This window comes from Carcharhinus amblyrhynchos, chromosome 29, assembly GCF_965287045.1.
Source record: "Carcharhinus amblyrhynchos chromosome 29, sCarAmb.v2.hapA, whole genome shotgun sequence".
NCBI classification, from domain to species: domain Eukaryota; kingdom Metazoa; phylum Chordata; class Chondrichthyes; order Carcharhiniformes; family Carcharhinidae; genus Carcharhinus; species Carcharhinus amblyrhynchos.
In genome coordinates this window covers 977,538-999,803 of record NC_137352.1, presented here as the reverse complement: position 1 = coordinate 999,803, position 22,266 = coordinate 977,538, and the positions used below count along the sequence as shown (strand labels likewise).

The window sequence follows — 22,266 nt, the reverse complement described above, 5'->3', positions numbered from 1 at the left end:
GACTGGAATCTAATCGAGGGGTTCGGGATGGTTTATATATAGAATAACAGATACCCGGGAGTGAGTTACAGACTGCAATCTAAGCAAGAAGTTCAGGATGATTTATATATAGAATAACAGATACCCAGGAGAGAGTCACTGACTGGAATCTAATTGAGGGGTTCAGTGTGGTTGATATATAGAATAACAGATACCCGGGAGTGAGTTACAGACTGGAATCTAATCGAGTGGTTCGGGATGGTTTATGCATAGAATAACAGATACCTGGAAGTGAGTTACAGACTGGAATCTAATTGAGGGGTTCAGGGTGGTTTATATATAGAATAACAGATACCCGGGAGTGAGTTACAGACTGGAATCTAATCAAGATGTTTGGAGTATATGTGTAGAATAACAGATACCTGGGAGCAGATTACAGACTGGAATCTAATCAAGTTTGGGATGGTTTATATACAGAATAACAGATACCCGGGAGTGAGTTACAGACTGGAATCTAATCGAGGGGTTTGGGGTGGTTTATTTATAGGATAACAGATACCAGGGAGTGAGTTACAGACTGGAATCTAATCGAGGGGTTCGGGGTGGTTTATTTATAGAATAACAGATACTTGTGGGTAAGTTAGACTGAAATTTAAGTAAGCTAATTAGCAGACTGTGAGAACAAAACTCAGGTTTTGACCATTACTTCATGGCCCTTCCAAGGAATCTTTTTTTTCATGCAGTTAATTTAATGGGGTTAAAATTGTGTTGTGGATGCAGGGCTTTGTGGGGTGTTAGTTGTCAATGACTATCTGATGTTGGATGTACAAATACTTGCAGAAACTGAGGAGAGATTAATTAAAGAGTGCTTCTAGCACCTTAACATCATTCATCTTCCCCAAAACTGCAGCCCAGTAGTTAGTGTAGGCATCAGCAATGACTAAGTGGTGAACATTCTGTCTCTTGAGTACAAAGGTCACAGATTCAAGTCTCACTTGAGCGATTTGAGCAGTTAATCCAGTCACACACCACAGTGAGAAGCTGTCAGAGCTGTCTGTGTCAATGTTCAATTCAGGATGTAAAAAATCCTACAGCACTTTTAAGGTGAAAATGTTGCCTGGTCTGGACGGTGTACTGCTGAGGATACTGAGAAAAATAAAGGTAGAAATTGCAGAGGCTCTGGAACAATGTTTTAAACTCTCTTAGATATAGGGCTGGTGCCAGAGGACTGGACAATTGGAAATGTTTGATTCCCGGTTAAATATTGGGAGTGGGATATGCCAAGTAGCTACTTGCTAAGCAACCTCATTTCAGTGATGGGAAGTTTTAAGAGGCAGTAAATAATCTGGAGCAAAATTAATTGGCAGAAGGAAAAATGTGAAATATTGAAAATATCGACACGTTTGTTAAAAGTAAATCTTGCTTGACTATTGATAGAGTTTTTTGATGAAGTAGCAGGTTAGAATTGAAAAATCTGGTTAATGTTATGTTTGTGGACTCTGAGAGGTAAAGAATCACTCAGTAGATTTATTAACTGAAGTTCAGCCTATGAGATTGCAGAGGCAGTATGAATATGAAATAGAGTATAACAAACCTAACAGCAGCAAGCAGTGGCTCTAAAACTAAACTCGGTGTGACTGGGATGGAAATCAGCCAGCATATCCAAACTTCATGAGCTACCAGACCTCCTGTGAAGGAGAGCTCCACTCTGGTGTTGTTCCCATTCAGCTGCTTTCTGGCACACACTGATAGGCTCACTGCATAAAAGGCTGCTTTTTCATTCAAACCAATAACTAGGCACATGTCAGAAAGATTACTGGTTCTCCCTTATCTAAACTCAGGAAAACCAGGCTCCACTGGACTGTGTGCTTGGCATTGCAGTGGTCAGTTTTTTCACCAACAGACTAAGCAGGGTCTCTGGTTTTATCATGGCCTAAACACCTTCCGTGCAGTTAACCATTCTGAGTGAGTTCCTTTGCTATCAGTGATTGCTATTCAGGTTTGGGAAGGCATCAAAAATGACATGGAACGGGTTAGACTGCATCAAAGCATCCAGACTTTAATCAACATTCATTGATTTCACTTTCAATTATTCATCACAAGCAGGGTGTAAGTACCACAATCTGTCAGTGGCAATACCCAGTCCACATTCATATTGGCCACTCTTTCCAAGGAGGGAATAGTTATTCTCCAGATGTTTGGAGCAACAGCCATTCCTGAAATCATTTTACTGAGGGAGCTTTAGAGAAATGGTTGCAGATTTTTATCCAAAAATTCCAGGGAAATTTAATACTATGTTTTTTCCTTTGGTTTGAAACAAACCTCACAAGAAACACAAGTAACGGAAATCACTTCATTTATTGTGGATCTGAGCTTCGGAAGACATCTGACAGCCTCTGTTGAACGTCCTTGATCATGTCAGGTATATGTCTGAGTGTGCCACGAATGTATTCACTGAAAAATAAGAGATAGTTATTTTGGCAATATACATGGGACAGTATAGAACAAACTTTACCTAACCCCGTGCTGTACCTGTCCTGGGAGTGTTTGATGGGGACAGTGTACATAGAACATAGAACATTACAGCGCGGAACAGGCCCTTCGGCCCACAATGTTGCGCCGACCAGTCTTATTTTTAAAAAAAACATTGACCCACTAATCTAAACCAATCCCTTTTCGTCCATAAACCTATCCACCAATCTCTTAAACGCCTCCAAACTAGGCGCATTTACAACTGCAGCAGGCAGGGCATTCCAGTCCCTCACCACCCTCTGGGTAAAGAACCTGCCCCTGACATCCGTCCTATAACTATCCCCCCTTAATTTAAAGCCATGCCCCCTCGTGCTAGATTTCTCCATCCGAGGAAACAGGCTATCACCATCCACCCTATCTAAACCTCTAATCATCTTATATGTTTCTATAAGATCCCCTCTTAGCCGCCTTCTTTCCAGTGAAAACAACCCCAAATCCCTCAGTCTCTCCTCATAGGACCTCCCCTCCATACCAGGCAACATCCTGGTAAACCTCCTCTGCACCCTCTCCAAAGCCTCCACATCCTTCCTGTAATGTGGGGACCAGAACTGCACACAATACTCCAAGTGCGGCCGCACCAGAGTTGTGTACAGTTGCAACATGACGCTGCGACTCCTAAATTCAATCCCCCTACCAATAAACGCCAAGACACCGTACGCCTTCTTAACAACCTTATCTACTTGATTCCCAACTTTCAGGGATCTATGTACACATACACCTAGATCCCTCTGCTCCTCCACTCTATTCAAAGTCCTCCCGTTAGCCCTATCCTCAACACATCTGTTATTCCTACCGAAATGGATTAACTCACACTTCTCCGCATTAAACTCCATCCGCCACCTCGCGGCCCAGCTCTGCAACCTGTCCAAGTCACCCTGCAAACTTCGACACCCTTCCTCACAATCTACCACACCTCCGACTTTGGTGTCATCAGCAAACTTACTAATCCACCCAACTATACCCTCATCCAGATCATTAATAAAGATTACAAACAGCAGTGGCCCCAAAAAAGATCCCTGAGGCACACCACTCGTAACCGAACTCCATGATGAATAATTACCATCAACCACCACCCTCTGTCTCCTATCTGCTAACCAATTCCTGATCCAAGTACCTAAATTACCACCAATCCCATACATCTGCATTTTCTGCAGAAGCATACCATGGTGAACCTTATCAAACGCCTTACTAAAATCCATATATACCACGTCTACTGCCTTACCCCTATCCACCTCTTTGGTCACCTTCTCAAAGAACTCAATAAGGTTAGTAAGGCACGACCTTCCCGCTACAAAACCATGCTGACTATCTCTAATCAATTCATTACTCTCCAAATAACTATAAATCCTATCCCTAATAATTCTTTCTAAAACCTTGCCCACTACAGAAGTAAGACTCACTGGTCTATAATTCCCAGGGAAGTCTCTGCTCCCCTTCTTAAACAATGGGACAACATTCGCTGTCCTCCAATCTTCCGGTACTATACCAGAGACCAACGACGACCTGAAGATCAGAGCCAGTGGCTCTGCAATCACCTCTCTTGCCTCCCATAGAATCCTAGGGTAAATCCCGTCTGGACCAGGGGACTTATCTATTTTCAACCCATCTAGAATATCCAACACATCCTCTGTATCAACTACAATGCTTTCTATTTTACACCCCTTCACCCCAGTGACCTCCTCAGCTACATTCATATCGTCCTGCGTGAACACCGAAGAGAAATAATGGTTCAATGCCTCTCCAATCTCTTCCGGTTCCACACACAACTTCCCCCTACTGTCTGTAACTGGCCCTAATCTTGCCCTAACCAACCTTCTGTTCTTGACATACCTATAGAACGCCTTAGGATTCTCCTTAATCCTATCAGCCAAAGTCATCTCATGCCCTCTTCTAGCCCTTCTTAACTCCCTCTTCAACTCCCTCCTAGCCAATCTAAAGCTTTCTACTGCACTACCCGAGCCCTCAAGCCTCATCCGAACAAAAGCCTCCTTCTTCTTCCTAACCAACAAATCAACTTTTTTTGTGCACCATGGTTCCCTAGCCCTACCAATTCCTCCTTGCCTGACAGGGACATACCTATCACAGACCCACAGTAGCTGCTCCTTGAAAAAACTCCACATTTCAGACGTTCCTAGTCCCTGTAATCTCCTAGTCCAACCAATGCTTCCTAATTCTCTCCTAATGGCCTCATAATTACCCTTCCCCCAGCTAAAACTACTGACCCGAGGTTCATGCCTATCCCTTTCCATCACTAAGGTGAACGTAACCGAATTGTGGTCACTATCACCAAAAAGCACACCAACTTCCAAGTCTAGCACCTGGTCTGGCTCATTTCCCAGCACCAAGTCCAATATAGCCTCACCTCTAGTTGGCCTATCTCCATATTGAGTCAAAAAACCTTCCTGCACACTTTGAACAAAAACTGACCCCTCTAACGAGCTAGAGCTATAGCAATTCCAATCAATGTTAGTAAAGTTAAAATCCCCCATAACAATTACCCTATTACTTTCACTCCTAACCAGGATCGTCTCTGCAATCCTTTCCTCAACCTCTCTAGAACTTTTTGGAGGTCTATAAAAGACTCCCAACAGGGTGACCTCTCCTCTCCTATTTCTAATTTCTGCCCATACTACCTCAACAGACAAGTCCTCATTAAACTTCCTCTCTGACACTGTGATATAGTCCTTGACCAATAATGCTACTCCACCCCCCCTTCTACCTCCCTCTCTACTCCGACTAAAGCACTTGTACCCCGGGACCTGCAACATCCATTCCTGACCCTGCTCTATCCATGTCTCTGAAATGGCCACAACATCAAAGTCCCAGGTACTGGTCCACGCTGCAAGTTCATCCACTTTATTGCGAATACTCCTCGCGTTAAAGTATACACATTTCAAACCCTGCTCCGCCCCACCCCCACAGTGCCGTGCAATGCCGTCCCCTTCTATGCCCCCCTCACTTTCACCCCCTCTACCCAGGATCCCACCCCCCCTCTGAATCAGTTTAAACCACTCCGCATAGCCTTCACAAATTTACCCCCCAGGATATTTGTTCCCCTCTGGTTCAGATGTATACCATCACTCTTATAGAGATCCCATCTTCCCCAGAATGAGCCCCAATTGCTCAAGTAATTAAACCCCTCCCTCCTGCACCATCCCCTCAGCCACAAGTTCAAACTTTCCCTCTCCCTATTCCTCTCTAAACTATCCCGTGGCACAGGCAAGAGTCCAGAGATAACCACTCTGTTTGACTTGGCCTTAAGTTTCCATCCCAACTCCATGAAACTCTGCTTAATATCCCCTTCCCTTAGCCTCCCTATGTCATGTGTCCCCACATGAATTATAACTTGGGGTTGATCACCCTCTCCCCTAAGAGTCTTAAATATCCTCTCTGACACATCCCGGACCCCAGCCCCTGGTAGGCAACACACCAGCCCTGAATCCCTACCCTTACTACCAACTCTCCTATCCGTCCCTTTAACTGTAGAGTCCCCAATCACGAGGCCCAATCTCTTGCATCCCCTAGACACCTGAGCTTTTACAATAGGCTCACCCCCAGAGTCCTGCTCCCTTTGGCTATCCCCAGTTGATGCTTCCTCAACTGTAGCCTCCAGGACCGAAAACCTATTTTGGAGGGGAACAGCCCCAGGGGATTCTCCTCCCACATGCTTCTTTCCCCTCCTCTTGACATTGACCCAAGACTGATTACTAGGAGTGACTATTTCCTTAAAACTCCTATCAATGTCTCTCTCTGCCTCACGAATTATGCGGAGCTCATCTAATACCACCTCCAGCTCCTTAACACGCTCCTCCAGAAGCTTCAATCTAAGACACTTCCTACAAGTAAAATCCCCTGAAACACTACTGGATTCCCTCACCACATACATCCCACAGGAGATGCAGCACACTGCCCGAACTGCCATCCCTGAAACAGGTAACAGCAAAAAAAAGTAAAAAATATAAAAAAAAACTTCCCCACACTTATAATTAGGTTAGAGGAGGTGGGAGGGTGGGATTCTCTACTAGTGTAGAGAATCAGGTATCCTCTCTGGACTAATTTATAGGGTTAGAGGTCTGAAAAAAAAACTACAACTACCGGTCGACGCCCTAGTGACGACTTCCGGTTTCTAACTAATTTAAAAAAAAACCGCCGAAAAAACTCGCAACTGAAACTAGAATTAAACAGTTAAGCAAAATAAACAGAAAAAAAAACGCACCTTTTTACTGCCTCCTTACTCGCAAAAATCGCTGCCTCTCGACTCTGCTCCAACGGAACAATGAGGCCGATTCGCAGTGGTGAGTGCTTTTAAAGAGGGAGCTTTACTCTGTATCTAACCCCGTGCTGTACCTGTCCTGGGATTGTATGTTTGGGACATTGTGGCGGGGAATTTATTCGAAATCTATCTGTCCCTATTTATTACTACGTCTGTACAGAATTCACAAATATAGTTAAGTACAAATGAAGATTTCTGTTCCCAACTGTGTGAGCTTTGTATGAGTTTTCAGCATAAGATTTGGTGAAGAATATTTGGTAACATAACATCAAACGGAATTTTGTCGCTACTTACCTCCCGCTTTGAACCATTGCGGATTCAGTAATGCTGCGCAGAAAGTCTCTCCCTTGGCTTAGGATTCGCTGTGGATAACTTAGTGTGTCTTCAGCTGTGTCACCGGCAGCTTCCACAGGTACCGCTTCTGATGCTGAAAAATGGAGGCAAAGATTAGCTGAGTATCCAGCAAGGACTTTAGAAAAAGAATTGCAAAACAAGAGATTCCTGCTAATTCAGTGAACTATTTGTCATAGCCAATGACTTTATTGCTATAGTGGAAACTATTTTACCTTGTGCTGGGATTGGGTTGTGGAGAGAGAGAGGGTGTGAGGGACTGGCACCCTGATGTGAGGGATCTAAGTGTTTGATGGGGTCGGTTTTATAATTAATCGGAGTCCTCAACAAAAAAAGTGAATAATATGTCATACCTTGATGTTGATCATAATTTAGAACAAATTATCTCCTCGAGAAAAACAAATATTTTGAATGTTTTTGAAGGTAAGAAATGGCCCACGTACCAGCCAGCATTGCGCTGAGGACAATGACAACAGCCAAGGACAGAATCTGAATCTTCATCTTGATTTTTATTTTCTCTGTTGCCTTAAATCAGAAGAAAGGAAATGGTTTAAGCAGATCAGCCTTGAGTTAAAAGCTAGGTACCAATAATGTGCAGTGTTAGAGGTCACTAACTTAGTCAGCATGCTGAAACTTGAAGATCTCCTTTGTCTCATCATCTCTTGCTGTTTCTCTATCAGTCTTACATTTTCTGGTTTTACTCATTTCTGTGCTTCTCACTTATTGTCACGTTTGTTTCTGGAATTGATAAATATGTGGTTGTTTATCCCACATCTCTTGACCTCACCTCTCTCTTTATCCTCCTTATCTACTCCCCTCTCTTCTGTCTGCTGTCTGTCTTGTTTCCTCTCTCTGTTCTGCCCCTTCACTCCATCTTGCCCTTTCTTTGTTCACCTCCCTCCCTCTCACCTTCTTTTCACCTCCAGAGTGAGAACACAGTGAGACCTGCAAGAATGGTTAAAGGGTAACACTGAGTGAGTGGGAGGGTAATGGATTGGGTGGAGGCAGGAGAATATCCTGAACAGACTTACTACATACAATGTGATATCAATGAGAGCAAAAGAAATGATTAGTTATTGAGTATTTTCTCTTTTTTTGCTCTAAACTGTGCCAATCATCCAAACTAGGGGCTGTAAAGTTTAACATTTCAGCAATGGGAAGTATATAGAGCAAGTTTAAAATCATTCAATTAATTTAGTTGTTTAAACAAGGCATTAATTTGATTGTAAAAGAGGGAAGAATGTGCCTTTATTAAATCATAGAGGGGGTATCTGAGATCTGTCACTTGCAGCTCCTAATGCTGTGGAAACAGTGTGTGTCCTGGGAGTTCAGATGTGTTTGGGTGTCTCCAGCTGTTTGACTTTGAGGGGAGCTGGGGTAATTACGGAGCATCAGGGAGGATAAATGATTCCTAATTCCGACATCCCAGAAGGTGGCTGGAAGTTCAGGATAATGGGTTGTCACCAGCAAGAGTTGACAGAAGTAAGGAGTTGAGACATCTCCAGAGTGTCTCACAGTGCCTAACCAATCCTCTGGTTTCTGATTCCAGTGGCAGGTGGAACACTGGAATTTGCCCAGAATCTTCAAACACTCCTCATACATCAAGCTTTTCATTCCAGGATCATTCTCTGAACCCTCTCCAAGGCTAGCACATCCTTCCTTAGACACGGGAGCCAAAATTGTTCACAATATTCTAGATGTGATCTGACGAGAGCCTTATACAGCCTTAGCAGTTCATCCCTGCTCTTATATTCTGGTCCTCTCGGAATGAATGGCGTTTATTGGTAGGGGGATTGAATTTAGGAGTCGCAGCGTCATGATGCAACTGTACACAACTCTGGTGCGGCCGCACTTGGAGTATTGTGTGCAGTTCTGGTCCCCACATTACAGGAAGGATGTAGAGGCTTTGGAGAGGGTGCAGAGGAGGTTTACCAGGATGTTGCCTGGTATGGAGGGGAGATCCTATGAGGAGAGACTGAGAGATTTGGGGTTGTTTTCGCTGGAAAGAAGGCGGCTAAGAGGGGACCTTATTGAAACATATAAGATGATTAGAGGTTTAGACAGGGTAGATAGTGATAGCCTTTTTCCTCGGATGGAGAAAGCTAGCACGAGGGGGCACGACTTTAAATTAAGGGGGGGTAGTTATAGGACTGATGTCAGGGGTAGGTTCTTTACCCAGAGGGTGGTGAGGGACTGGAATGCCCTGCCAGCTGCAGTTGTAAATGCGCCTAGTTTGGGGGCGTTTAAGAGATCTGTGGATAGGTTTATGGACGAAATGGGATTGGTTTAGATTAGTGGGTTAGTGTTGTTTTTTTTTAAAAGAGCTGGTCGGCGCAACATCGTGGGCCGAAGGGCCTGTTCTGCGCTGTAATGTTCTATGTTCTAATGTTCTATGTTCTATGAATGCTAACATTGCATTTGCCTCGCTAACTACCAAGTTAACCTGCAAGTTAACCTTCAGAGAACCTTGAACCAAGACTCCAAGTCCCTCTGTGTTTCCGATTTCTGAATTCTCTCCCCATTTAGAAAATAGTCTCTGCCTCCGTTCCTCCTTCCAAAGTGCATAACCTCACACTTTTCCACACTGTATTCCATCTGCTTCTTCTTTGCTCACTCTCCTAACCTGTCCCAAGTCCTTCTGCAGCTGGTGTAGTAGCGTGGCCCTTTAAGGTGGTGAGGGACAAGGGGGCTTTTCTTGAAGGCCATGCGATCAGTGTGGACCCTATCGATCATCTTGGTGGGAACTTGAACTATCGGCAGCAGGGTGTGGTCCCTGAATGGAGGAGGGACTGGCAGCTGGAGAGAGTCGGGCAGAGCCGCTGTGTTTGTGATCTAGCCTGACTATGATTTGTTTTCTCTGTTGCAGTATTGCTTCTATTGGTAAAAGCCACACTGAGTCACCCTCAAGCTATTTATTACACACTGACAGACACACAGCAATCACTCATCCCCAGCTCATAAACAAATATATTTCACTAAACTGCAGTTTGTGGTGAGAATTGAATGATTTTTCAGACAATTCTGAAATGGAAAGGCAAGTTAAGCATTATAGAACTGAAATACAACCTGATTTTGCAGCATTGATCTCTAATGCTTCCAACAATCATGGCTTTGGTGCAGCAGATGTTGAGGTTTGAACATTGGTTCATACAAATCTGATGCCAGGTTCTCTGCTGGGTTATAATAAAAACACTCCAGCTGGCTGCAATCTCCTGACTGACATCAGGCTGGTGTGGATGGGCTTGCATTCTGACTCCTGATCTCTGTCAGATAACTTGGTAGTAACTGAGGCTGGATCATGTGGTTACAGTTATTGGCTCAAAGAGGGACAACTGGTGGCACTAAGACCAGGGAACTGGAAACAGAGTGCAGGAAATGATATTGAGTGAAAGAAAATTTGGATGGGAGAAATTCAGTCTTAAAATTATCTGCTACTGATCAGGATCCTGTACGGGTTTGAACTCAACACTGGGAACATTCCTATCCAGATGTTTTATCTTTCATTCCTTTTCCTTCTCACTGTTTAACTTTTGTTTCTAAAAACTGCTGAGGAACTAGAATCAGCAAACATTGACTAAGGGTCACCTGGATTTGAAACACTAGCTCTTTTCTCTCCTTGCAGACGCTGAGATTTTCCAGAGTTTTTTTTTGACGATGATACTTAGGTTATCTTCTACACTTCCTCACTTTACTCTTTCTTTGAAATATACATTTTCCAAATGTTCCTCAATTCCCCGATTAGGAACCAGAGACCTGACAATGGCTGTCTTTCCCAGTTTGTTCTTTGTCAGTCAGTGAAAAATCTAATTAAAATGTTTGAGTTGCCCCCAGTTGCCAGACTCAATCCCCAGTTCTGTATGTCAGCTCCTTCAGCCCAAGAAACAATGCAGCCCTTACCTGGAAACCTGCAGCTTTTCCTGGTGTGTTTGTGAAGTGCGTCGCTCCTATATATTCCCTGATAAAGGCCACTTAGGTTAAGATAAGCAAGTTCTATTGACCAATGGCCATGGAAGGTTGCCTGTGACAGAAGTTTGTCAATAACAGAAATTTATAGCCAAGGGTTTTGAAAGTTCCCTGGCACTTCTGCTGATCGGCAGAAGTAAAGATGCCTCAGCTTTGGATTAATATGTGTCCAAAGTAACTGGTGGTAAATCACACATAGAACATAGAACATTACAGCGCAGAACAGGCCCTTCGGCCCACGATGTTGCGCCGACCAGCTCTTTTAATAAAAAACAACACTAACCCACTAATCTAAACCAATCCCATTTCGTCCATAAACCTATCCATAGATCTCTTAAACGCCCCCAAACTGGCGCATTTACAACCGCAGCAGGCAGGGCATTCCAATCCCTCACCACCCTCTGGGTAAAGAACCTACCCCTGACATCTGTCCTATAACTACCCCCCCTTAGTTTAAAGCCGTGCCCCCTCGTGCTAGCTTTCTCCATCCGAGGAAAAAGGCTATCACTATCCACCCTATCTAAACCTCTAATCATCTTATGTGTTTCAATAAGATCCCCTCTTAGCCACCTTCTTTCCAGCGAAAACAACCCCAAATCCCTCAGTCTCTCCTCGTAGGATCTCCCCTCCATACCAGGCAACATCCTGGTAAACCTCCTCTGCACCCTCTCCAAAGCCTCTACATCCTTCCTGTAATGTGGGGACCAGAACTGCACACAGTACTCCAAGTGCGGCCGCACCAGAGTTGTGTACAGTTGCATCATGACGCTGCGACTCCTAAATTCAATCCCCCTACCAATAAACGCCAAGACACCGTATGCCTTCTTAACAACCTTATCTACTTGATTCCCAACTTTCAGGGATCTATGTACACATACACCTAGATCCCTCTGCTCCTCCACACTATTCAAAGTCCTCCCGTTAGCCCTATACTCAACACATCTGTTATTCCTACCAAAATGAATTACCTCACACTTCTCCGCATTAAACTCCATCTGCCACCTCGCGGCCCAGCTCTGCAACCTGTCTAAGTCTCCCTGCAAACTATGACACCCTTCCTCACAATCTACCACACCTCCGACTTTGGTGTCATCAGCAAACTTACTAATCCACCCAACTATACCCTCATCCAGATCATTAATAAAAATTACAAACAGCAGTGGCCCCAAAACAGATCCCTGAGGCACACCACTCGTAACCGAACTCCATGATGAATATTTACCATCAACCACCACCCTCTGTCTCCTATCTGCTAGCCAATTCCTGATCCAATTACCTAGATCACCCCCAATCCCATACATCTGCATTTTCTGCAGAAGCCTACCATGGTGAACCTTATCAAACGCCTTACTAAAATCCATATATACCACGTCAACTGCCTTACCCCATCCACCTCTTTGGTCACTTTCTCAAAGAACTCGATAAGGTATATAGTTCTGACATTTAATTCCATGTTAGGTCACCCTGATCACAACTTTCTACATAAACATAATGACCTCATTGGTATTTTGAAACAAATAAACTCAAAATGGAAACAGAGAAATTACTTCTCCCTGTGGGGGATTCCACACAAAATTAAAATTAGAACCAGGAAGTTTAAGGGTGAAAATAGTAACAAAATGTCAAGGAAAGCTGGAACTGCCCAAAGAGTTGTGGGTGCTGGCGGTTCAATTAAAATCTTCCAAGCGATTGATTTCTGTTGTGTCGATATAAAGTGATCGAGGTTTACAGCATGGAAACAGATCCTTTAGCCCAACTTGTCTATGCTGTCCAGTTTTTGCCGTAAAGCTAATCCCTATTGCCCGCATTTTGCCCATATCCCTCTATACCCATCTTACCCATGTAAATGTCTAAATGCTTTTTAAAAGACAAAATTGTACCCACCTCCGCTACTGCCTCTGGCAGCTTGTTCCAGACACTCACCACCCTTTGAGTGAAAAAATTGCCCCTTTCATATCTCCCACCCCCACCCCCACTACCCTGCCCCCCCAACCTTAAACCTTTTAGACTCCCCTACCTTTGGGAAAGATTTATTTTTTATATTTATTAGTCACAAGTAGGCTTGCATTAACACTGCAATGAAGTTGCAGTGTTAATGGAATTTAATGTTGGCAAGTGCGAGGTGGTCCACTTTGGTAGGAAGAATGGTAGGAAGGACTATTTCTTACGTGGCGAAAAACTGCAGCAGGCGACGGTGCAGAGGGACCTCGGGGTCCTTGTGCATGAGTCGCAAAAACCCAGCTTGCAGGTGCAGCAGGTGGTCAGGAAGGCGAATGGGATGCTGGCCTTCATAGTGAGGGGGATTGAATATAAAAGTACGGAGGTCTTGCTGCAGCTGTATAGGGCATTGGTGAGGCCGCAGCTGGAGTACTGTGTGCAGTTTTGGGCGCCGCACCTGCGCAAGGATATTTTGGCCTTGGAGGGAGTGCAGAGGAGGTTTACTAGGCTGATGCCGGAGTTGAGGGGGTTGAGCTATGAGGAGAGGCTGAATAAACTAGGCTTGTACTCGTTAGAGTTGAGAAGAATGAGGGGAGATCTCATTGAGACGTATAAGATGATGAATGGGATGGATAGGATAGAGGTGGAGAGACTCTTCCCGCTCAGAAAGGACAGTAGGACTAGGGGGCACAGCCTCAAGATAAAGGGGGGGGGGGGTTTAGAACGGAGTTGAGGAGGAACTTCTTCACTCAAAGGGTGGTGAATCTCTGGAATTCTCTGCCCGTTGAAGTGGTGGAGGCTGCCTCGCTAAATATTTTTAAGACGCGGGTTGATGGGTTTTTGATAAGAGAGGGGATTAAGGGTTATGGGGAGAGGGCGGGAAAGTGGAACTGAGCCACGACAGATCAGCCATGATCTTATTGAATGGCGGGGCAGGCTCGAAGGGCTAGATGGCCTACTCCTACTCCTATTTCTTATGTTAAGTTACTGTGAAAATTCCCTAGTCACCACACCCAAGCACCTGTTCGGGAACACTGAGGGAGAATTTAGCATGGCCAATGCACCCTAACCTGCACATTTTTGGACTGTGGGAGGAAACCGGAGGAAACCCACACAGACATGGGGAAAACATGCAAAATTCCATGCAGAATCAGTGACCCAAGCCAGGAATTGAACCCAGGTCCCTGGCGCTGTGAGGCAGCCGTGCTTGCCACCGTACCACCCAAAAAATGTTGACTATCTAGCTGATCTGTGCCCCTCATTATTTTATAGACCTCTATAAGATCACCCCTCAGACTCCTATGCTCCAGAGAAAAAAGTCCCAGTCTATCCAGCCTCTCCTTATAACTCAATCCATCAAGTCCCGGTAACATCCTAGTAAATCTTTTCTGCACTCTTTCTAGTTTAATAATATCCTTTCTATAATAGGGTGACCAGAACTGTACACAGTATTCCAAGTGTGGCCTTACCAATGTCTTGTACAACTTCAACAAGACGCCCCAACTCCTGTATTCAGTGTTCTGACCAATGAAACCAAGCATGCTGAATGCCTTCTTCTCCACCCTACCTAACTGTGACCCCACTTGAACCTATAATCCTAGATCTCTTTGTTCCGTAACTCTCCCCAACACTCTATCATTAACTGAGTAAGTCCTGCCCTTGGTCGATCTACCAAAATGCATCAACTCGCATTTATCTAAATTAAACTCCATCTGCCATCCATTGGCCCAATATATTGAGGATTATGGAACAACAGCAGGTAAATGGAGTTTACTTACAGAATAGCAGAACAAGCCTGAGGTTACATTGTCTCCTGTAACAATGAACACCGAACCTAGGGGCTATTGATAAATTTTATAATTCTTATTGTGACTCTGGCCACAGCCTCTACTCTTGACCTTTTGTGATATCATGAAATGGTTGGAGGCACTGGATACTGCAAAGGCGATGGACTCTGATAACACTCCGGCAATAATCCGGAGGACTTGTCCTCCAGAACTTGCTGCTCCCCTAGCCAAGCTCTTCCAGTACAGTTACAACGCTGGCATCTACCCAACAGTGTGGAAAATTGCCCAGGTATGTCCTGTACACAAAAAGCAGGACAAATCCAACCCAGCCAATTATTGCCTAATCAGTCTACTCTCGATCATTAGTAAAGTGATGGAAGAGGTCATTGACAGCGCTGTCAAGCAGCAGCTGCTCAGCAATAACCTGCTCAGTGATGCCCAGTTTGGGTTTTGCCCGGACTGAAGACTGCCTAAATATTCAGCCCCATTCATGACTCCTCAGATACTGAAGCAGTCCATGTTCAAATACATCAAGACCTGGACAATATCCAGGCTTGGGCTGACAAGTATATAACATTTGCCCTACACAAGTGCCAGGCAGTGACCATCACCAATAAGAGAGAATCTCACCATCACCCTTTAACATTCAATGGTCACTATCACTGAATCCCCCACTATCAACATTCTGGGGGTTACCATTGACCAAAAACTGAACTGGACTGACCATATAAACACTATGGCTAAAAGAGCATGTCAGAGGCTGGGAATCCTGTGGCGAGTAAATCATCTACTAACCACCCCTGCAGAGCCAGTGCACCATCTAAAAGTTTATTTATTAGTCACAAGTAAGGCTTACATTAACACTGCAATGAAGTTACTGCAGTGAAATTCCCCTAGTCATCAGATTCTGACGCCTGTTCAGGTCAATGCACCTCACTACAGGGCACAAGTCAGGAGTGTGATGGAATACTTCCCACTTGCCTGGACGGGGGCAGCTCAAACAACACTCAGGACACTTAACACAATCCAAGACAAAGCAGCCCTGCTTGATTGGCACCACATCCACAAACATTCAGTCCCTCCACCACACTGTGGCATGATCACCACTCTCTATAACAAGACCAGCAGGTAAGGTGGGATCTTCACCATCTGGAGGTTCCCTTCCAAGTCATTCACCATCCTGACTTGGAAATATATTGCTATTCCTTCACTGTCACTGGGTCAAAATCCTAGAACAGCCTCCATAACAGCACTGTGGATGTGTCAACATCACACAGACTGCAGCGATTCAAGAGGGCAGCTCATCACCACCTTCTGAAGGGTGAATCGGGGATGGGCAATAAATGCTGGTTTAACCAATGACGCCCACATTCCATGAACCAAAAAATAAACTTTTTCATAGAAACGAGACGCAGGAACTTGCTCTGTCATTCATTTTGATATTGGCTGATTATCAAATTCAATATTCTGATCCCTCCTCCTCCCATATCCCTCAATCCCTTTAGCCCCAAGAGCTACATCTAATTTTTTCTTGAAATCAGTCAACATTTTGGTCTCAACTACATTCTGTCATAGTGAATTCCACACATTAATCCCCCTCTGGCTGAAGACATTTCTCCTCACTTCAGTTCTAAAAGGTTTACCCCTAATCCTCAAACTATGACCCCTAGTTCTGGACACCCCCACCATTGGGAACATTCTTTCTGAATCTATCCTGTCTAACCCTGTTAGAATTTTATAAGTTTCTGAAGTCCCTCTCACTCTTCTAAACCCCAATGAATATAATCCTAATCTTTTCTCATATGACAGACCTACCATCCCAGGAATCAGCCTGGTAAACCTGGATGAGGTATCTAAATGGATATAAAATTGGCTTCTTGACAGAAGCCAGAGGGTGATTGTAGAGGGTTGTTTTTCAAACTGGAGACCTGTGACCAGCGGTGTACCTCAGGGATCAGTGCTGGGTCCACTGTTATTTGTCATTAATATTAATGATTTGAATGAGAATTTAGGAGGCACGGTTAGTAAGTTTGCAGATGACACCAAGATTGGTGGCATAGTGGACAGTGAAGAAAGTTATCTCCAATTGCAACGGGATCTTGATCAATTGGGCCAGTGGGCTGATGAATGGCAGATGGAGTTTAATTTAGATAAATGTGAGGTGATACATTTTGGTAGACTGATCCAGGGCAGGACTTACTCAGTTAATGGTAGAGCGTTGGGGAGAGTTACAGAGCAAAGAGGTCTAGGGGTACAGGTTCATAGCTCCTTGAAAGTGGAGTGGTGAAGAAGGCATTCAGCATGCTTGGTTTCATTGGTCAGAACATTGAATACAGGAGTTGGGACGTCTTGTTGAAGTCGTACAAGACATTGGTAAGGCCACACTTGGAATACTGTGTACAGTTCTGGTCACCCTATTATAGAAAGGATATTATTAAACTAGAAAGAGTGCAGAAAAGATTTACTAGGATGTTACCGGGACTTGATGGATTGAGTTATAAGGAGAGGCTGGATAGACTGGGACTTTTTTCTCTGGAGCGTAGGAGGCTGAGGGGTGATCTTATAGAGGTCTATAAAATAATGAGGGGCACAGATCAGCTAGATAATCAATATCTTTTCCCAAAGGTAAGGGAGTCTAAAACTAGAGGGCACAGGTTTAAGGTGAAAGGGGAAAGATACAAAAGTGTCCAGAGGGGCAATTTTTTCACACAGAGGGTGGTGAGTGTCTGGAACGAGCTGCCAGAGGTAGTAGTAGAGACGGGTACAATTTTATATTTTAAAAAGCATTTAGACAGTTACATGGGTAAGACGGGTATAGAGGGAAGCGGGGAATTATAGGCCGGTTAGTTTAACGTCTGTGGTAGGTAAAATGTTAGAATCTGTCATTAAGGAGGAAATTGCAAGGCATCTTGAGGGGAATTGCTTGATAGAGCAGACGCAGCACGGTTTCATTAAAGGGAAGTCGTGTCTGACAAATTTACTGGAGTTCTATGAGGATGTGTCTAGGGCGGTGGATAGAGGAGAGCCGGTGGATGTGGTCTTTCTAGATTTTCAGAAGGCGTTTGACAAAGTACCTCACAAGAGGTTATTGCAGAAGGTCGAGGGACATGGAGTTGGGGGTAGGGTGTTAGCGTGGATAGAGGATTGGTTGTCAAATAGGAGGCAGAGAGTGGGGGTCAATGGGTGCTATTCGGATTGGCGGATGGTGACTAGTGGAGTGCCCCAGGGGTCGGTGCTGGGGCCTCAGCTTTTTACCATTTATATAGATGATCTGGAGGAGGGAGCCGAATGTAGGGTGTCGAAATTTGCTGATGACACCAAGATTGGGGGAACGGCAAATTGTGCGGAGGGTGTGGAGAGTCTACAGAAGGATCTAGATAGGCTGGGCGAATGGGCCAGGAAATGGCAAATGGAATTTAATGTTGGCAAGTGTGAGGTGGTCCGCTTTGGTAGGAATAATGGTAGGAAGGACTATTACTTACGGGGCGAAAAACTGCAGCAGGCGACGGTGCAGAGGGACCTCGGGGTCCTTGTGCATGAGTCACAAAAACCCAGCCTGCAGGTGCAGCAGGTGGTCAGGAAGGCGAATGGGATGCTGGCCTTCATAGCGAGGGGGATTGAATATAAAAGTAGGGAGGTCTTGCTGCGGCTGTATAGGGCATTGGTGAGGCCGCAACTGGAGTACTGTGTGCAGTTTTGGTCGCCGTACTTACGCAAGGATATTTTGGCCTTGGAGGGAGTGCAGAGGAGGTTTACTAGGCTGATACCGGAGTTGAGGGGGTTGAGCTATGAGGAGAGGCTGAATAAACTAGGCTTGTACTCGTTAGAGTTTAGAAGAATGAGGGGAGATCTCATTGAGACGTATAAGATGATGAATGGGATGGATAGGATAGAGGTGGAGAGACTCTTCCCGCTCAAAAAAGACAGTAGGACTAGGGGGCACAGCCTCAAGATAAAGGGGAGGCGGTTTAGAACGGAGTTGAGGAGGAACTTCTTCACTCAAAGGGTGGTGAATCTCTGGAATTCTCTGCCCGTTGAAGTGGTGGAGGCTGCCTCGCTAAATATTTTTAAGACGCGGGTTGATGGGTTTTTGATAAGAGAGGGGATTAAGGGTTATGGGGAGAGGGTGGGAATGTGGAACTGAGCCACGACAGATCAGCCATGATCTTATTGAATGGCGGGGCAGGCTCGAAGGGCTAGATGGCCTACTCCTGCTCCTATTTCTTATGTTCTTATTATGTTCTTATGGACAAGTTGGGCCGAAGGGCCTGTTTCTGTGCTGTAAACCTTTACGAGACTAGAGGGGAGACAGTAGGCACCGTATTGTTTGCAACTTCTCTTTGGGTGATGCCTTTCTGTGTTTGCAGATATCCCACACAGCTTCCTGATTGGTCGGTTAGCTGAAAGAAATGTGTCTGTATTCTGACCGAATTTAGCTGGAGCTGAAAGGGCAATTTTCTGATGGCGAGCTGGGAAGCAGAAATTCACTGGCTGATGGGGGCAGAAGGATGGCTGCTTGCTGGAGGCCTGTGCTGAGTCTGGGTTGAGGGCAGTTATGGGTATGGGCACGGGGGGGGGGGGGGGGGGTGGGCCCAGTGCCCTGGCTTCATCCATTGTGAGAGATAAACATCGAGCAGGAAATAGGGGATAACTTCCCCCCATCCCTGGCCCCACCTCTGCCCCCACTCTTGCCCTCACCCCCCACCCCTGCCCCTCTCCTAGCCCCACACCCCCACTCTTACCTGCAGCCCTGCCCCTATCTCCCACCCCTGCCCCCACCCCCACCTCTGTTCCCACTCCTGTCCCCAATCCCGCACCCCTGCCCCATCTTCTGCCTCCACCCCTACTCCAACTCCTGCTTCTACCCTTGCCCCGATTCCTGTCCCCAGCCCCCACCCCTGCCCCCACTTCTGCCCCCACTCCCCCAGCCCTGTCCCCACTCCTGCCCCCACTCCTGTCTCCATCCCCCTATCCCTGCCCCCACTCTCCCACCCCTACCCTGACCCCTGCCCCACCTCTGCCTCTAGCTCCCTTTCAAAGTGGTGGCCAACCCAAGAGAAGCCCTGGTTTCTCTCTAACCCCAGCCCAAGGTACTGAGGCCTATTATCTCTCTCAAAGCTGCCTTGTCAGTTAATCTCCTTGTATTTACAATAAGGCTTTGTTTTGAATGTAGCCACAATTCACAAAGTATTAACGTCACTAAGTTGTTGCACAATTTCCCTGTGTAAAACCCAGCAGAACCGTTGCGTGAATTCCAAGTTCTGATGTCCTTTTTAGGACTTTTTGTGTCTTTTGTTCTTTCATGACTTGATGACAAAAATTTCACTGTCAGATCTGGAGTTCGTGCTGAGGACAATTGCTGAAATGTGAAATCTCTGGTTTTCTCGGGGCTCAGTTAGATGTTAGACCACAACAGGAGAATTCGAACCAAATCTTGGCACCTAATTGTAGGAAAGATGTCAAAGTCTTTGGGAGGGTAAGAGGAAGATTCAGCAAAGGTTCCAGGACTGAGGGACCTCAGTTAATGTGGAGACTGGAAATTCTCCTCAGACCAGAGACACTTTGGAGGAGATACTTTTTTATTTTTCCATGGGATTTGTGGGAGTTGTTGACTATTGCCCATCCATAATTGCCCTTTGGAAATTGGTGGTGGTGGGCTGCCATTTTGAACTGCTGCAGTCCCTGAGATGTAGGTATACCCACACTGCTGTTAGGGAGGGAGATCCAGGACTTTGACCCAGTGACAGTGAAGGAACAGCCGATATATTTTCTAGTCAGTGAGAGACTTGGACAGAATTTGCAGTTGGGGGTGTCCCCAGTTACCTGCTGCCCTTGTCCTTTACAGGGGGCTGTGGTTGTGGGTTTGTAAGGTGCCGGATGTCACTCCAGACTTCATCTCCTGAACTCTCCTTCATGTTCCAGGAGTGTTCAAAGTCACAAGGGTTTGGAAAGAGGAGGTGGGAAGAAATGTTTTATTCAATTGGACAGATGTAATGACACTGAGAAAAGAAGCAGCGGGAGAAATTAATTCTTGACACAAGGAGTTGTTGCTACCTGAAAGAGTGCAGATCCAGTCATAACTTTCAAAATGTTTAACAAAAATAATTTCAATGGTCACAGAGAAAGATTTCATGAATTTATATAGTGAAAATATTCTTTGAGAGATGAAAGACTTTCCTGGATTATTAGTTGAGAGTTACAACTTGAACAATTTATTATATTCTGAGGATATTGTTCATGTGACTGGCTGAAAATAAACTGACAGATTTTGGAGAGATGAGAGGTTATGGAAGTGAAGAAATAGCTGAATGTAAATATTGAAGAAGCAACATGTCCCATCATCAGGGAAATTCTCACAGAATAAATCACAGGGCGGAGCCACCAGCTCACAAACAGCAGGAACACGAGGCAGGAATTTCCAACCAGACTCTCCCCAGGACAGAATATTCCACCCCAGCACCACTGAGCTTTCCCTGGTCCTGTCCTGCCCGCTACAACCCTCATGGTGGACAGGACAGGAAAATTGCACCCAAAGTGTGATCAGAATCAGAGAGGCGGAAACTGTGAGGGAGACTCGAGGGTAAGTCAGAGGGAAACTGCGAGGGAGACTCGAGGGTAAGTCAGAGGGAAAACACAGGAATGTCACAGCCAGCAGGTAAGAGATTGGCTGGAAAGTAGCTTTTCCTTTTATCTCTTTTTCCCTCTTGTTGTTGTGGAGCGTTAACTTCAGGATTAAGACATAGAAATCATAGAAACCCTACAATGCAGGAGGAGGCCATTCAGCCCATCGAGTCTGCACCGAAAACAATCCCACCCAGGCCCCACTCCCATACCCCTACATATTTACCCACTAATCCACACATCTCACAACCTAAGGGGCAATTTTAGCATGGCCAATCAACCTAACCCGCACATCTTTGGACTGTGGGAGGAAACCGGAGTACCCAGAGGAAACCCACACAGACACGAGGAGAATGTGCAAACTCTACACAGACAGTGACCCAAGGTGGAAATCGAACTCAGGTCCCTGGAGCTGTGAAGCAGCAGCGCTAACCACTGTGTTACCGTGCTGCCCCATGAAGTCATAACAGGATTTCCCAGACCCGGGGTCATGCTGCTCTTGTACATAAGAACATAAGAACATAAGAAATAGGAGCAGGAGTAGGCCATCTAGCCCTTCGAGCCTGCCCCGCCATTCAATAAGATCATGGCTGATCTGTCGTGGCTCAGTTCCACTTTCCCACCCTCTCCCCATAACCCTTAATCCCCTCTCCTATCAAAAACCCATCAACCCGCGTCTTAAAAATATTTAGCGAGGCAGCCTCCACCACTTCAACGGGCAGAGAATTCCAGAGATTCACCACCCTTTGAGTGAAGAAGTTCCTCCTCAACTCTGTTCTAAACTGTCCCCCCCTTTATCTTGAGGCTGTGCCCCCTAGTCCT

At 45.4% G+C, this 22,266-nt stretch overlaps 1 long non-coding RNA gene across 2 annotated transcripts; it reads right to left on the bottom strand.

Annotated features, from left to right (window-relative positions):
• Positions 1 to 35: 35 nt before the first annotated feature.
• Positions 36 to 11,291, bottom strand: LOC145359912 (uncharacterized). 2 transcript variants are annotated; one of them, XR_013889649.1, is made up of 4 exons: positions 11,033 to 11,291; positions 7,579 to 7,660; positions 7,079 to 7,211; positions 36 to 2,433 (listed from the first exon to the last, which is right to left on the bottom strand). It is a non-coding gene; the product is annotated as an uncharacterized LOC145359912 (long non-coding RNA). The 2 variants fall into 2 exon arrangements; XR_013889648.1 differs by lacking the exon at positions 11,033 to 11,291 and adding an exon at positions 7,751 to 8,903.
• Between the last annotated feature and the right edge of the window lie 10,975 nt (positions 11,292 to 22,266).